Below are 5,776 nucleotides of genomic sequence, written 5' to 3' on the forward strand. Positions count from 1 at the left end.
CACTGCAATGAGAAAACAGGCGTAAATAATACATAAACAAGGGAGTGTGGCTGTGTCCTGATAAAACTTTACTTAGAAAAACAGGAAAAAACCCAAGGCCTCACACAGGGCATAGTTTGCCACAGCCTGACATAGAGACCGCTGTGTTGTCACAGAGGAGGCTTCCAGGCTCAGGGGGAGTGTTATAGTCAATGAGCCCCAACTGCACGGGTGCTGTAAGGGGAGCAACAGGTTCTTTTTCTTTTTATTTTTTTTTTTAGGATTTATTTATTTATTTGAAAGGCAGAATTGGGGATGGGTGTGGAGACAGACAAGGAGAGAGATCTTCCATCTGCTGGTTCACTCCCCAAATATCCTCAACGGCCAGGGTTGGGCCAGGCCAAAGCCAGGAGCCAGGAGCTTCTTCTGGGTCTCCCATGTGGGTACAGTGGCCCAAGCACTTGAACCATCTTCCATTGCTTTCCCAGGTACATTAGGAAGGAGCTGGATGGGAAATGGAGCAGCCAGGACCCAAACTAGCACCCATATGGGATGCCAGTGCTGCAGGCAGCAGCTTTACCTGCTATGCCATAGCACTGACCCTGAGCAACAGGTTCTAAATCAGCAGTCTACACAGCAAACTATGTCTAACCCAGAATGTATACAGTGTGGTCCACTGAGATATGGGGGAAACAGTAGATGTTCTTTTTGTATTTTCTTATATGTTTATAAATGTTTCTTATATGTTTAAATGTTTCCATTTATTTATCTTGTCTACCCTCTCTGGAATCTGTGAATTTGCAGTGAGTCAGTCTCTCTCGTGTGCTAATCAGGAGTCAGGCTTTCAAACCTCTGAAGAGGATCTGAAGCGGGTAAGCCTGGGAGTAGCACTATCTGCCCACTGCCACACTTTACTAGCCTGGTCTGAGCTGCACATGTCCACCAGGAATTCCCGAGAGGACAGCAGCATCCCTAATTTCTTGAAAGGAGCTTCCTCGGGGATTAGAGTGGACTTCCCAGAGGCTTAGATTCAGAATTCTGTCTTGAATCAAATCAAAGGGCTCAGCTTTTGGTCAGAATCCAGAGAATGGGAACTTCCCGTACACAAGTCATTCACAAATAAATTGTGCTTTCCTTCACTTGCTTTACTGGTGGTTTCCAGTTCCCTCATTAATTGAGGCCTGCCATGTACAGGTGCACAGACTGTATACTGCACAAGGGTGCTATATGTCAGGAGGCATCATTTACACAGCAAACATGGCAGACTTAGGTGTATTGTGACAATTTTCTGCTATACATATGGAAGTATCTCATTCTAATAAAACTGGTACACTGTGACATTTCTGAACAACTGGATGGAAAGATTCTTGAGGAAGAAGTGTCTTTTGTTTCCATAAAAGACTACATGAACCAGTGGTGACAACAGTTGTGATGAACTTGTGATGAACAGAAAGAAAACACACACACAGAGTGCAACAGATTCAAACTCTTCTGGTGCAGGGATGTTTTATGCAATCCTTTTAGAATATGAGAGGGTCAAGCCGGCGCCGTGGCTCAATAGGCTAATCCTCCACCTTGCGGCGCCGGCACACCGGGTTCTAGTCCCGGTTGGGGCGCCGGATTCTGTCCCGGTTGCCCCTCTTCCAGGCCAGCTCTCTGCTATGGCCAGGGAGTGCAATGGAGGATGGCCCAAGTGCTTGGGCCCTGCACCCCATGGGAGACCAGGAAAAGCACCTGGATCCTGGCTCCTGCCATCGGATCAGCGCGGTGCGCCGGCTGCAGCAGCAGCCATTGGAGGGTGAACCAATGGCAAAGGAAGACCTTTCTCTCTCTGTCTCTCTCTCTCACTGTCCACTCTGCCTGTCAAAAATAAAAAAAAAAAAGAATATGAGAGGGTCTTTTCAGAGACAGCCAGTATTTGAGTGCTGAATCATTACAACAAATCTCTGAGGGCAAGGGCTTGGAGATGATGGTTTATCCTCAAACAGCCACATCTACTCAGAGATAGAGGTGAATGGAAAAAGGGACAGAAGTTATTTTCCCTATGCTAGCTGCTCTCCCTTCCTCATGAAGAAGGAGAGTTGGAAAAAAGGCCACAGAGATGTGTTTTGATGTTAGCCCACAAACAAGCAAGTAATAAAATCAAAGCACCCTTGGAGAAACACTGCCCATTTCTCTAGATAGTTGTTTCCCATATCTCCTTTGGAAAATCAGCTCTTCTCCCTTGTACAAAATCTCTGGAATTGCCAACCAAAATACCTCTCCAGGTCAAAGGAGCAGATCCCCGACTCAAACTAGACTAGCTGTACTCTCCCTCTCCCTCTTGGTGATGGTTACTGTTATGTGTCAACTTGACTAGGCCATGGAGTGTCTAGACATTTGGTCACACGTTTCGGGTACTTCTGTAAGGGTGTTTTTGGATGAGATTAACATTTTAATCAGGAGAGTAAAGCAAGTGATCTTCATCCAACTGATTGAAGCCTGAATAGAACAAAAGAGCAGTCCTCCCCCAAATGAGAGCGAATCCTCAAGCAGATTGCCTTCATCACGTCAGCTCTTTCCACCTGAGGGCCTTCAAGCACTGCTTCCCCGGATGTCAACCTGCCAGCCCACCAAGCCACCCTGCAGACCAGGCTTGCCAGCTCCATCACTGTGAGAGTCAATTATAGATACATGAACACAAATAGATACCCAGCTGGGGCCCTTTCTCTGGAGAACGCTAACACACATGCCCTTTCGCTCACTCTCTGGATTTTAAAGGCTGAGTATAGATGCTCTGACATATAAGAATGGCAGGAGATCATTCATTCTAGCTGTGGTGCCTTGTCCTGCCACGTGAACCCTTCAGCGATACACTCACTCTGACCCTTTCCCGAAGCGGGTCCTCAGTCTTCCTGACAATTCTGTGATCTACCCTACAACTTCTTTCCATCTGCAAATGTTTCCTGAGTAGTATGGGTTGAATATTGGTGCCTCCCGAAATTCAGCTGTTGGAACTTGATCCCCGGTGCGTGTATTAAGAGGTGGGGCCCTCAGGAGGTGAAGAACAGGATCTATACGCTTGAAAAAAAAAAAAAAAAAAAGGCTGGAGCGAGCCTGTGTGCCCCTACTACCAGGTGAGAACACAGATACACCATCTATGAGAACGGGGCCCTCACCAGTCATGGAACCTGCATACATCCTGATCTTGGATTTCCCAGCCTCCAGGACTGTGAAAAGTAAATTTTTATAGTTCATAAATTACCCAGGGTAGGGTGTTTTGTTAAAACAACTAGAATGGACTAAGACACAAACTGCCTACAGTATTCAGGGTGCTGCTCTATTGGGGAAACAGCAATGAACAAGCTAGCCCTGAATCTCATGGAAATTTTCTTTTTTCTTTTTTCTTTTTTTTTTGACAGGCAGAGTGGACAGTGAGAGAGAGAGACAGAGAGAAAGGTCTTCCTTTGCCGTTGGTTCACCCTCCAATGGCCGCCGCGGCCGGCACGCTGCGGCCGGCGCACCGCGCTGATCCGATGGCAGGAGCCAGGAGCCAGGTGCTTTTCCTGGTCTCCCATGGGGTGCAGGGCCCAAGCACCTGGGTCATCCTCCACTGCACTCCCTGGCCACAGCAGAGAGCTGGCCTGGAAGAGGGGCAACCGGGACAGAATCCGGCGCCCCAACCGGGACTAGAACCTGATGTGCCGGCGCCACAAGGCGAAGGATTAGCCTAGTGAGCCGCGGTGCCGGCCGGAAATTTTCTTTTTAAGATGTATTTATTCACTGATTCATTTGAAAGGCAGGATGACAGAGAGAGGAAGAGACAGAAGATCCTTCATCTACAGGTTCACTCCCCAAATGCCTGAAATAGCCAGGGTTAGTCCAACCCAAAGCTAGGATACAGAAACTTTTTTTTAAGACTTATTTATTTATTTGAGAGGCAGAGTTACAGAGAGAGAGGGCGAGAGGTCTTCTCTCTGCTGGTTCACTCCCCCAAAAAGGAGGCAATGGCCAGAGCTGGGCCAATCTGAAGCCAGGAGCCAGGAGCTTCTTCCAGGTCTCCCACATGTGTGCAGGGGCCCAAGTACTTGGGCCATCTTCCACTGCATTCTCAGGCCATTAGCAGGGAGCTGGATCGGAAGTGGAGCATCCAGGACTCAAACCAGCACCCAACCCATGGGACTCATTTTCTAAAAATACTATTTTTTGCTTAAGTAGGTTAATTCACATTAAAAGTACATTTCTCTTGCTTTCTACCAAAGAATCCTCACCAATGCTGACAGTCTCTTGGCAGAAATTTCTAGCTCTAGCCCTTCTCTGGATCATCTTAGATATGCCAGCTGTCAGTCTCAGAGAAGTCTAGGCAAGAAGTCTAGCTCTGGGGCGAGTGCTATGGCATAATGGGTAAAGTTGCCACCTGCGGCACAAGCATCCCACATGGGTGCCGATTCAAGTCCCAGCTGCTTCTCTTCTGATCCATTTCTCTGCTACGGCCTGAGAAGGCAGTAGAAGACAGCCCAAGTGCTCAGACCCTGCACCCATGTGAGAGACCTGGAGGAAGCTCCTGGTACCTGGTTTTGGATTGGACCAGATCTGGCTGTTGTAGCCATTTGGGGAGTGAACCAGTGGGTGGAAGAACTTTTACTCTGTCTCTCCTCTCTGTCTGTAACTCTACCTCTCAAATATCTTAAAAAAAATTTTTTTTTGACAGAGTGGACAGTGAGAGAGACAGAGAGAGAGAGAGAGAAAGGTCTTCCTTTGCCATTGGTTCACCCTCCAATGGCTGTCACGGCCAGCGTGCTGTGGCCAGCGCACCGCGCTGATCCGATGGCAGGAGCCAGGTACTTATCCTGGTCTCCCATGGGGTGCAGGGCCCAAGCACTTGGGCCATCCTCCACTGTACTCCCTGGCCACAGCAGAGAGCTGGCCTGGAAGAGGGGCAACCGGGACAGAATCCGGCGCCCCGACCGGGACTAGAACCTGGTGTGCCGGCACTGCTAGGCAGAGGATTAGTCTGTTGAGCTGCGGCGCCGGCCTCAAATAAATATTTAAAAAAGAAAAGTCTGGCTTTGTGAAATTCTTTTTTTTTAAGATTTTTTTTTATTTCAAAGGCATAGTAAGAGAGAGAGAGAGAGAGAGAGATATCTTCCATCTGCTGGCTTAATCCCTAAATGGCTACAATTACCGGGGCTGTGCAAGGCTGAAGCCAGGAGTCTGGAGCTTCTTCCAAGTTTCCCATGTAGGTGCATGGGACCAAGCACTTGAACCATCTTCCACTTCTACTCCAAGTCCACCAGCAGGGAGCTGGATCAGAAGCGGAGCAGCCAGATCTCAAACAGCACCCATGTGGGATGCCACCCACTACACCACCACAATGACCCCTGTGCAATTCTTGAGAGCTACTTCTCTATGATCACCGCTTATTAAAACCCTGAGAACCTGCCAGTGGACTTGTCTCATGTGCTCACTTTGGGATAATGGTCCTCCACAAGAACATCTACATCAGAAGGGTTTCTCAACTGGATTCCTTAACCATCATTTCTCTCCTCCTACTCAGGACCCGAGAAGGTATCATATGATAAGTACTATATTGTCCATGTATCATTGCAAGTAGTTTCTAGTTTAATCTTCTTGGCAGCAGCCCCTTTAAAGTCCTCCTCCATGGCCCAAAGGATTTGTTCCAGCATTAGTCAGGAGACAAGATGAGAGAAATTGATTGAAATGGCCAGTCCTGGTTTTCCCATCTAATAGCTCCAGACGGCTCTTGAATCCAACTGAAAAGTAAGTACACTGGTTCCCTGTGGGGGTCTCAGTGACT

Source organism: Oryctolagus cuniculus, chromosome 3 (genome assembly GCF_051225735.1).
Source record: "Oryctolagus cuniculus isolate XC-2025 breed Fujian yellow rabbit chromosome 3, ASM5122573v1, whole genome shotgun sequence".
Classification (NCBI taxonomy): Eukaryota; Metazoa; Chordata; class Mammalia; order Lagomorpha; family Leporidae; genus Oryctolagus; species Oryctolagus cuniculus.